Below are 12,086 nucleotides of genomic sequence, written 5' to 3' on the forward strand. Positions count from 1 at the left end.
ATTATAGAAATATTTTTATTGGTTTTAGAAACTCTTCCTAGTGATAGCCATCTTGAGAAGTGGGCTGGTGAAGGCAATATAGGGGAGCATAAATAAATCTATTGCTTTAATCCGGCTCGGGAATGAAAGGAGGGCATACTCCCACCTTCTCATTTTTGTTCAGACTTTTTCAAGGACCCATAGGACGTGATCCTATGGCAGAAAGCAAGGGGGGCAGTGGTAATCCCTACTTAATAGACCTATTGACCTCAAAGGATCCCACAATTCTATAATTAAACATAAGCTTTGATTGACTGCCAGGCCCCAGTGTATGAATTAGGCGACACATCCAAGGCTCAAAGCCAAGAGCTTCCATGACAGCTACTATATATGACCATGTTATTATGTCATAAGCCTTATCAAGGTCTAGCTAGTAAAATGCACTCTTGCTTAGTGAAGGCTGCATATTTGATGCCCACCATTGCTGCGAAGATGTTGTCATAAACGGATCTTCCTTTACTGAACCCATGTTGATGGGGAGAGATGATCCTGTTCAAGAAGGGGCTAGTTTAAGGGCTACTTCCTTGGCAATAATTTTGTAAGCTACTAAAATCATTGTAATGGGGTTCCAATGCTTAAGTTGAGAGCATTAGGCTTGATTAAACATGGGTTTGATGATCCCTCTCTTCACACTTGTATCCACCAACAATGGCCCTTTGATGTATGGATTGGTTAGCCAACCGTGTGACTGAGACCTTGAGCTCATCCCAAAATTCTCTAAAACATTCATCCGTAATCCCATCCTAACTAGGGGACTTTTCCTTTCCCAGAGCTTGCAATGCTAGTGAACATCTGTCTTTGAAGAATGCCCCTTCTAAGCAATTGGCTTTCGATTGGGGAACCTTCTTCTTGACACTCTCAAGCAAAGTCTCTCTGGCTTCATCCATTTTTTGGGATTGGATCTAGCTTAGAATAGTTCAACATTAGACCAACCATCTCATCTTGATTTTGAATTTTGATCCCTTTCTCATCATAGAGCAAGTCGATGCGGCCCCGGATCTTCTTGACTTTCACAGTCCTTAAAAAATGTGTTTGATTAAAGGCTTCCAGTTGTAGGAAGGTCTCCTTGGAAAGAAATCTTGCCTTCTTGATTTCCTCAAGTTGTTCATTACACAAGTTAGATTTAGCATCAAGCCACTGCTTGTGCTCATTCTCTGTAGCTAGCCCAATAGCCTTTTTTGAGGTTAACAGAGCCACCTCTGTTGTGAGATTCTTGAGATGCATCCACTAGCTTTTTTAATCTGAGGGCCTGAACTTTTGATCTCTTTTTGAATTCCTCAAGTGAATGGATCCCATGCCTTAGGTTTATCAAGATCCACATCTTTTTTGAGCTTACCAAATGGTTTCTTGGTGAGGATTTTGAAAAGACGGTTTTTGAATAGGTGTGACCATGTTATAAGAATATTTTTCTCCCCTTTTGGGGTATGCCCCTCCCCTTTACCTTTCTTGAGTTGTATGTGTAGGAGCATGTCATCCGATAGGCTTTTTGTTGAGACCACCTTCATTTATAGCATTGACAGATCTAGTCAGCTTGGTGAGAGAAATAACATCTGTGAAGCCTGGAGGCGATGCAGGCATACTAGAGACTTGTGTTGGTAAACCTAGGTATGCTATTCTAGAGCCCCACCTACCACAAATTGACCATAGCCCACTTCTTACAAAATCTCATCCATTTAGATTTTTTCATGCCAACCTGTTTTGTCCTTACTCTTCTCTACGATATTGAAATCTCCAACCATCAGTCGCTCCCCTTCTATTGCAGTATCCTTGAGATGCATCCACAATTTAGCTATATCCTTTGCATTGCAAGGGCCATACACATTCACAATGGTGAGGGGATGATCATCCCACCTGATTCTAACTCCCCTATGCAAGAGGGGTGGTTAAGAACCATCCTTGGTTCCAATTCTCTATCTACAATAAGTAAAACGCCACTAGAACCTTCACTTCCTTCCCCGTAGAATACAAGATTTTTTCCTAAAGCCTGATTTCTCCTACTACGAGTATGCAGGTGGTGTTCCTAGATGGCCCAACAATCGACTACTTTCTCCTTCTTAACTTCATCCTAGAAGAGGGACCTCTTCATTTTGGTCTTTAGTCCCTTACCATACCAAGAATGAGTCGCGATAGTATCCATCATTGGGAGAGAGGGACAAATTCTTCAACTTTCAACTCTTGTCTAGTCACCACATCCTTGGTCCCAAGAGAATTCGGGGGTTCCAAGTCAAGGGATTTTTTCTTGTAGCACTGCAAAGGGGTTGTGAAAAGTAACGATCCACATCCCCCCTTCTTGTTGCACGGGGAGGGGGACAAAGTCTATCCCATTAATAAGTGACATGGAATGTCACTTGCCTAGAACTCTCTTATTAGGAACAAACAAGGGGGTGTCCAATTGACTGGCAAGCATCCTGATATTATCCAAGAGCCAGCTAGGCAATGCCACAAACTTGACCCAGATGAAACCCTTGGAGGGATTCTATTGAGTCAAACATTGGATCCCATGGCATCACACAGACAATAGTCCTGCTAAAGAAGATGGGTCCTTTATCAGGCATCGGGGACTTCTTTAAACATAACAAACAAAAACCCCTTGTCTTGGTACTAGGTATTTTTGATTGCTCCTCCATGCCCAAGAATTTGTGGTCCCTAAAGCCACTGAGTCAGCTCGTACCAGTTTGTGACTCTCCCACTAAATCCAAATACAAGTGTACGTTTAGCTTGCATGGCAAGCTGCTTCTTAATCAGATCTAGTGGAAGTGCCGCTGTAATAGTCTCTCTACAACCTCCACCTATTGTGGCAGAGATTTTTTTAAAGGCGCACTAAAGGCCCAATCTACCAGCCCATCTTCAAAAAACCCACTACTTGTTGTAGCCTGTGAGCAAGTTCTTTTATTACTGTTTGGGCCGGTCTTAAATTTTTTGTCACATTCTTTGAGTTCGTGTTCTAGCCGAGTCTTTACATTCTTTAGTTTTTCAAGGTTTCCCTCGCTTGATGGCTCAAATGTTGTAGCTTTATTGCCATCCTTAGAGTCGAGACCCTTAAGAATGCTGGCAAATGAGACTCCTGGTCTAAGAAATGCATAGCCACTTGCCATCTTGTTCCCATTTACACAAATTGGACGTTGGGGCTCAATGTCCTTAAGAGTCTTTACCTCAAATTCGGTTCCCTGAGCAGCTCGATCAAGCTTTGTTTCTTTATCATCATCATCGAGGTCTTTTCAACCGCCACCGTTTTGCTAATCCCCGTGGGTGGATCCCTTGGCAAAGAAACATCTGAAATAACGACATCGATTGATGGTCTCAGGTTCTGCTCATCCCCTTCATCCATTGGCACAACTGCTTATTGCTTCATTCAATGACAGTTTCCTTTTTGCTAGCATTTGCAAGAACTTGACGATATCCTCCTCCATGGTAGAAACTCAAGGTCCATAGCTTGCACCGTGAAGGAGAAACCCTTTGCGGAAGGAGGAGTGGTGGAAAAAGAGTAAAAAAACGAGGCGTGGTAGATGGGGCTATCGCTTCATACAGAAGGTGGAGTGATTTGATACAACAACAATTAAAATTGTTGCTATAAAAAGAAATAAAGACTTTGTAAGCTAAGCTATTAAATTGTTATTTTACTTTGTGAGACAAAAACCAAAGGGGAGTGCTATTAATCGCTAATTTGGGAAGCAGTGAGCAAGACCACACAAAAAAGGAGGGTGATGTATTGATCACGTTTTTGGGCAGCAGCAAAGCAAAGGGGTAGGGGAGGGGTGGCGCCACCAGAGTGTGCTCATAGGGCACTTACTGAGACAACACTTGGTCAAGACGCAAAGCTACTTTCTAGCCTGCTTCAGTGTTGTAATGAGCTTGCTTGGTCAAGATGCAGAGCACTACACTAGCCTGTTTCCGTGCTACGATGATCTTGCTTTGGATGGCACCAATGCTCAAGGAGGACAAACGAGCAGCGAGCCCTCCACCATCGCCATCCGGCAAAAACGCCAACCTAACCCTACACCATCGTTGTTCGACACTCTCTCTAAAAAATCTTATTAAATAACTTCCTTTACGACTTTTAGATTATTTTATTAGCATTATCACATATGGCAAGCGAGGAACCGCCAAGAAAGCAGAGTGGTGGTATATACGCTAGGATGCAAGCAAGACTCAGAAGATTGGTCTACGGCTAACCATGCAATAAGTGAAGCCTAAAGCTATTGTTCGAGCTTTGGATCAAGTTTTTTTCTTCTTCTTTTTTGAGGGCCACTCTCTCTACTTCCCCTCCCTCCTCTCACTGCCCATGTGCTTCCTCCTCTTCCCTTGCTCCTCCTCCTCAGCCATCTGTTTCAACATCCCCCCTCTCCTCACTTCCCTCTATCTCCTCCTCTAGCCACCCTACTTTCCTCCATTTCCTCCTCCAATTGATCTCTCTCCATCTCCTCCTGCCTTCCTCAAGGTCCTCTTCTCCTACTCCCTTCTTTCCCTACCACCCACTCTCTCTCTCTCTCTCTCTCTCTCTCTCTCTCTCTCTCTCTCTCTCTCTCTCTCTCTCTCTCTCTCTCTCTCTCTCTGTGTGTGTGTGTGTGTGTGTGTGTGTGTGTGTGTGTGTGTGTGTGTGTGTGTGTGTGTGTGTGTGTGACTCTCTTGGTCTCAAGGTCGGGATTGGGGGGCTCCACTCATCGTGGTGCACCAGCAAGGACACTCTCGAGGAAGCAATCTCCTGTCTACATCAAGCCCAAAATTGTTTCATGGATCAACAACACACATAGGCATGTGCCACCCGAGCATTGCATACTCACTTTTAAAAACAAAGATGAGTGTATGAAGCTGCTATGCCAATCTCAACTTCTCAAGGGAAAAAATCTCTAGATTGCTGAAGAATTGACCACGAATCAACTCAAGAGCAAAGCAAATGAGCTCAAGAAGATGCATAAAGCACGTAAACAAGGCAAATGGGCAGTCTACCGAGGTGGCAAAGTGATCATCCAGGAATATTGAAATCCTAAGCCGGCTATCTAAACCCCCTTAGGTTTTGTCTCTCTTTTTATTTATTTTACCCTCTTGATGGACCCTCAGTCCTTAACTAATATGTATCACCCCTTACTCTCAGAAGGAATTTTTGTAGTGCTCCTTTTGGTCCCATGGGTCATATATGACCTCCGTGGAAGATAATTCTAATTCTCTATCTCTCTCTCTCTCTCTCTCTCTCTCTCTCTCTCTAACTTCCCTCTCCCCCTTTCTTTTTGAATATTTTTGGAGTATGAGTGACTTTATATATGCTCTGTATATACATCAAAAATCATCAAACATGTTAAAAAATTATGACTTGGTCGCTTTATGATAGAATTACCGTTTTTTTAATCAAAAACTATGATTTTTGGTTTCGAGCATAAATTTCAAGATTGAGTAGTTGGAATGGCTCCATATCTAGTGTGTTTGAGATTTTATGCTCCGTATAAACATCAACACCCATCAAACAAGAAAACAATTTTGATTCGACCACTTTACAACCGAAGTGGCATTTTTTGAGACAAAAACGACGGTAAAGAGGAGATTATGGAGTCCGAATGGATTCATATCTTGTGTGTTTAGATTTTATTATATGTATATACATCAATGCCCATCAAAAAAAGAAAGAAGTTTTGGTTGGACCCTTTTACAACAGCATTGGCATATTTTGACAAAAAGGAGGATTTCAGTTTCGACCCAAATACAAAAATCAGTTTCGACCCAAATACAAGAGATTTTGGTATTCAAATGGCTTCATATTTGGTGTGGAGGGACATTGTACTATATATATACATCAGTATTCACCGAAGTTAAAAACTTATGACTCGATCACTTTACGATGAATTAGCGTTTTTCAACAAAAACTACGTTTTTGGTTTCGGACATAAATTTGAAGATTCTTAAGTCCAAATGGCTTCATATATGGTGTGTTGAGATTTTATAATATGTATAAACATGATTACACATCAAGAAAGGAAGAAGTTTTGATTGGACCCTTTTACAATAAGATTGGTGTTTCAAGACAAAAACGATGGATTTCAGTTTCAGTCCCAAAACACGACATTTTGATGTCCGAATGGCTTCATATTTGGTGTGCAAGGACTTTATACTATGTATATACATTGATATTCACCAACCATGTTATAAACTTATGACTCGATCACTCTGCAACAGAATTAGCGCTTTTCAGTGGAAACTACGCCTTTTCGTTTCGGGCATAAATTTGAAGATTCTTAAGTTCAAATGGCTTCATATCTGGTGTGTTGAGATTTTATAATATGTATATACAGGAGCATACATCAAGCAAGAATGAAAATTTGATTGGACCCTTTTACAACAGGATTGGCGTTTTTCAACGAAAATGATGGATTTCAGTTTTGGCCCCAAAACTGGAGCTTTGGTGTCCAAATGGCTTTATATTTGGTGTTCATGGATAGTGTACTATGTATATACATCATTATTCACCAAACATGTTAAAAGCTTATGACTCGATCACTTTATGATAGAATTAGCGTTTTTAAACGAAAACTACGTTTTTTTGTATCGGGCATAAATTTGAAGATTCTTAAGTCCGAATGGCTTCATATCCGGTGTGTTGAGATTTTAAAATATATATATACATGATCATATATGAAGCAAGAAAGAAGTTTTGATTGGACCCTTTTACAACAAGATTGGCGTTTTTCGACGAAAACAATGGATTTCAGTTTCAGTCCCAAAATAGGAGATTATGGTGTCCGAATGGCTTCATATTAAGTGTGCAGGAACATTGTACTATGTATATACATCAGTATTTACCAAACATGTTAAAAACTTATAACTTGATCACTTTATGATAGAATTAGCGTTATTTTAACAAAAACTACGTTTTTTAAATTTTCGGCATAAATTTGAAGATTCTTAAGTCCAAATGACTTCCTATATGGTATGTTGAGATTTTATAGTATGTATATACATAAGCACACATCAAGAAAGAAAGAAGTTTTGATTGGACCCTTTTACAATAGGATTGGCATTTTTTGACGAAAACAACGTATTTCAGTTTCAGCACTAAAACAAGAGATTCTGGTGTCTGAATGGATTCATATTTGGTGTGCAAGGACTTTGTACTATGTATATAGATCAATATTCACCAAACATGTTAAAAACTTATGACTAGATTCCTTTATGATAGAATTAACATTTTTCAACAAAAACTACGTTTTTTAAATTTCGGGCATAAATTTGAAGAATTTTTAAGTCCGAATGGCTTCATATTTGATGTGTTGAGATTTTATAATATGTATATATATCAGCACACATTAGCAAGAAAGAAGTTTTGATTGGACCCTTTTACAACATGATTGGCGTTTTTCGACGAAAACGATGGATTTCAGTTTCAGCCCCAAAATAGTAGATTCTGGTGTCCAAATGGCTTCATATTTGGCGTGGAGGGACTCTATACTATGTACATACATCAATACTCACCAAACATGTGTAAAATTATGGCTCGATCACTTTATGATAGAATTAGTGTTTTCCAACAATGATTACATTTTTTTGGTCTTGTGCATAAATTTGAAGATTCTTAAGTTTGAATGGCTTCATATCTAGTGTGATGATATTTTATAATATGAGAGAGAGAGAGAGAGAGAGAGAGAGAGAGAGAGATATGGCTGGTGAGAGAGTGATAGAAAGGCGTTTCAACAACGCGAAAAATGTAAGCCAGAGAGAGAGAGAGAGAGAGAGAGAGAGAGAGAAGGTGCAAAATTTTTTTTGTGTGTGTGTGTTTGCATATGTGTGTGTGCGCGCGCTTCTGTGTGAATCTTTGTGGTAGGTCTGTCGTGCATCCATCGCTCCTCTAAGTGCGTAGCTGCTCCACCTCTATGGAACGACTACGCTGCATGCTTTTTGCTCCGCACATCCTTCAGTCCCTTGCTTTCTACATGGTCTGTTTGTTCATCCCTTAGCTCAACAGTGAGCCCCCTACATAGGTTCTGTTTAGCTTTTTAGTTTAGGTTGGTGTATGTTTGTGTGTGTCCATGGGGGGGGGGGGGGGGGGGGGGGGGGGGGGGGGGGGGGTGTGTAAGGTAGTGATGGTTGGTTTCGGGTGTAGTGAATCCTTCTACCACTCGTTTGTGCAACCCCTACACTGCACAAGCCCTTCTCAACGCACCAATGGTTGAAGATAGTTTTCACATGCATGTAGCCCTTCTGCCAGATTCTGGTGTGAGTGACCCTGGGTGTATCTATGTATTTACTTTCAGCAGGACATTCTTTTTGTCGGTGTGTTCAAAAGAGTCTTTCCTAGAAAGCTTAAAAAGCAAAATATAAAGTGGGTGCTAGTCCAGTGTGTTCTCTAGAAAGTGCAGTTTTGATTGGTTAGCAGAAGAAGCTGCATATAAGCGTAGGAAACAGGTGGACCTTTCCTTGATGGATGTTGCAAACATCATCAAAGAGTGTTTGTCGGAGGATTTTTCTTATGCTCGGAATGCTTGGGAAGGTGAGCAGTCAGCTACTGAATTGGTTATTTCGGTTCATCAGCTTATGGATCCGGTTGCACAATATGCATTGAATTCAGTCATTTTGTTCTTCCCTGGCAAGATGCTCTCAGCACAAGATGTAAGTCAATGGGTTGATTTCCCGCTGAAAAGATAAGCTGTCCGAGGAGCATATTTTTGTGCCCATGATTTTTATGAGGTGTTATCGAAAAACATGGAAGCTCGCTCACAATTATTTGAAATGACACCCTTCTTTATGCAAATGACACATGTATTGCCATGGGCGCTTACTAATCACTATCAAAGCTTGATACGACATAGGTGCCCAGTTTGGGTGGAAATAGTTGGATTTCCACAAACTTGGAAGCATTTCTTGACTCTCGTAGCTGCTTAGTTGGGCAAAGTGATATGCCCCCCAAACTTGGATACTAAATCCAATAGATTTTGTGTGTTGTGGATACGAATAAGCCGACGCCATGTCAGGAATAACGGTTGACTCTGGTGATCCAATGGTAGGCAAAAGGCCGTATAAACTCAAATGGGAAAAATTTGTAGGTGCATGTTTCAGTTGTGGCCAATTTGGCCATATGCAGTTTGAATGCCAGGAATCTTTGCTAAAACTACCACCTTCTGTTGTTCCTGCATTTGGAACCCATGTTGCCTCTCCCTCCTCTTCATTTGTGAGACCAAAGATGGGGGATGCTAATGGAAGCATGCACACCAAACATGGAAAAGATTAAAATAAAAGCATACCTAATGTGCATCTTGTTGCAAAGGCAGATACCAAAGGTAAAGCCAAAATGACAGATTTTATTGATGGTTGGCAAACTCAAAAGAAGCAAAAGCCTCGTGTTTTTCCTGTTTTAAGAAATTATGTGCCTGCTTTAGATGCGAGAAGTGGTGGACCGACCTTCTCATCTATATCTCACATGTTGCTCATTGAAGTGTGGGGCAGAGTGGTACACTCATATAAAGGTGCTCTACTTGGATCGACATCTGTGTTGTTGCTGCTGCATCAGAATCCCCACCAAGGAATGCATATGGAGTTTGCTTTATTGATTGTTAGTATGGAATCGCATGTGCCCATGGGCAATACCACTTGATGATAGTGCCTCATGCTTCTCTTGTAAATACTTTACAGATGAATTCTCCTCTTAGATGCTTTATGGATAATGTGCGCGGATTGTGCAGCCACGACGAACACATAGAAATTTGGCATTATATACATATGAATAAAGCAGATATAGTGGTGTTATAGAGCATAATTAACATGATTTTATAGTTCAATCTTTGTATTATGCGCGATTCTAGATTGCTTATGCTGGAATTGGTTCTTTCTCACGTGTTTTGATGCTGGTTCGTCATGAATTGCGGTCGGTTTTATCCCATGATGATCTGGCGGGGCGTTGAATGGTAGTTCGATGTCTTATCCAAGGGAATATTCTAGAATTTGTAGGGCTCTATGCTTATACTGCCTCGGCACAAAGAAATTAGTTGGTCAAATACCCTGGCATTCACATGCTTTTTGGTGCAAGGATTTTAATAATGCATGTGCAAACACAAACAACACAATTGGTCATTCGCATATGTTGAGCTCTAAATGCTCTTCTTGGGATGCCATGGTCAATAATATACGGGTGTCTTGGATCTATGGCCATCACAAACTCTTTAGAGCGAGGTTATACATTTACTCATAGGGTGGATGTATGAATAGGTGGTACACTAGCTACGCATTTTTGGGGGTGGTAGCAAGGGGGTGGGCTGGTTGGTAGCTAGGTGAGTAAACATTGAGAATCTTTTATAAGGTTTTATATGAAAAAATTTCATCAAAAGGCTTGAGCAGCGAGCTAGATTTAAAAACTTTAAAAATTATCTTTTCAGTTTCAACTGTGTGTGTGAAAGTAGTGCGAGGGGGCCACCTTACTCCACAATCATGATGCCTCCTGCCAATTAGCTGTTGCATAGGGGGGGCAACTCAGGTGGCCAAGCAGATCCCGTAGTTGAAGCAAAATCAGCCACAATTACTGGGAGGCGGAAGAGGGCCCGTCATTCATCTCCCTCGCATGATCCACCCTCAGACTCCCCTTCTAGAAAGAGGAAGAAGAAGGTCTTGACTCCTTCACCAAAGCCCTGCACTCCTATAGCAAAGAAACATTACAAAATGGCAGATGTTGTAACCCCCAACACTGAGGTACTACTGCATCTTAGTGTTGTTGGCTGTCTCTGCACAATTTATTGTTGTAACTTGTTTCCAAGGTCCATGTAAGCTCTCTTAATCTTTCTTTGAAGCAAACCTAAGTTAGAGGCTAGATGTTTGTAGATGCATTCAAGCTCCATAAGCTAATGTGCATGCATTCAAGCTTGCATTGAAAACCCGTGTAGAGGCATGCATGCATGCATTCAAGCTTGCATTGAAAACCTGTGTAGAGGCATGCATGCATTCAAGCAGATATATTTGTGCACATTGCATTTTTTACTGAACTTCAATTGGCTGGCTGCACATGCATTCATGTCTTGTGCATAGTTGGGACCGTACTCGTATGGATTGCAAATCATAGTGCTATAAAGAAGCATGAATCAGTGATACTCTATCAGTGTGGTAGCTACCACTTGCAACACTCATTTAATAGAGGGAGAGTGCATTAGAGATCATCAGAATTGTAGCATTCAGCATCTACAAAAAACATAACAAGTTGGTAGCATTATGTTAGCCAACTAACAATCAAAAAGTTCATTTAGCAAAGAAATACCAAGGTGGTAGTTACATGGTAGCTATCTGTCTGGGACACAGGTAGTTGTACCACCTATTCATCCACATGCCCAGCCTGCTTCTACTCCTGCTCAATGCAACAATTGAGGTTTAATGTGAAAACTTCTGTAGAATTGTGATATTATAAATGCTCACCATGCATAAGTTATCTAAGTTTTCAATAAATTTATGGCCGTGTATGTTTCAAGCTTAAGTGTTGAACCATACTCCAATCATACTTCCATACCCATATGCGTTTGCCGTATGGAAACAACTATGGTCTTATGTTTTTCCCTGTATTTTACAGGGTAAAGGCCGTTGGTGCACTCCATATGTTCCATTTGAAAGGAAGACAAATTTTTGCATGACAAAGAATCAATCACATGAAGTATACAACCTCCCCAACTCTCGAGTGGATGCTCAACTGTTGACTGAGGCAGATTTCACCAACAAAGATTGGTTGAAATGCTTTAAGGAGGTGCCGAAGAGGGGGCAGCAAAGTAAAAATAATGTAGAGATGTGAAGCCAGAGCTCTGGAACAGGTTTTATGTATTGTTCACATCCGTGTATCAAGAACCTCTTAGCAATTATGGTATGGAGGTGACTAAAGGATTTGCTAGAGGCTTTCTATATGAGCAGTTGAAGGGAGAGGTTGTTTTCAGAAAGTATTGTCACAAATATGGATCCAGGCAAATTACATGCAAAGAAGTAGCGATGGGCAGCTTTCCATTCCTCCTCTGCCCCTAACAGTTCATGGAGAATGACGAGGACTCCAGATCATTTGGAGGCACACCACGAAACTCCGATCGATACAGTGGATGATGTGC

The 12,086-nt window shown here is 41.0% G+C and overlaps 1 pseudogene; it reads left to right on the forward strand.

The window, feature by feature from the left end:
- LOC147443155 (uncharacterized) overlaps positions 1-11,782 on the forward strand; it is a 52,464-nt pseudogene extending 40,682 nt beyond the window's left edge.
- The last annotated feature ends 304 nt before the right edge of the window (positions 11,783-12,086 follow it).

The sequence above is a fragment of the Adiantum capillus-veneris genome, chromosome 14 (assembly GCF_014529385.1).
Source record: "Adiantum capillus-veneris isolate H3 chromosome 14, ASM1452938v2, whole genome shotgun sequence".
In the NCBI taxonomy this organism is placed as follows: Eukaryota; Viridiplantae; Streptophyta; class Polypodiopsida; order Polypodiales; family Pteridaceae; genus Adiantum; species Adiantum capillus-veneris.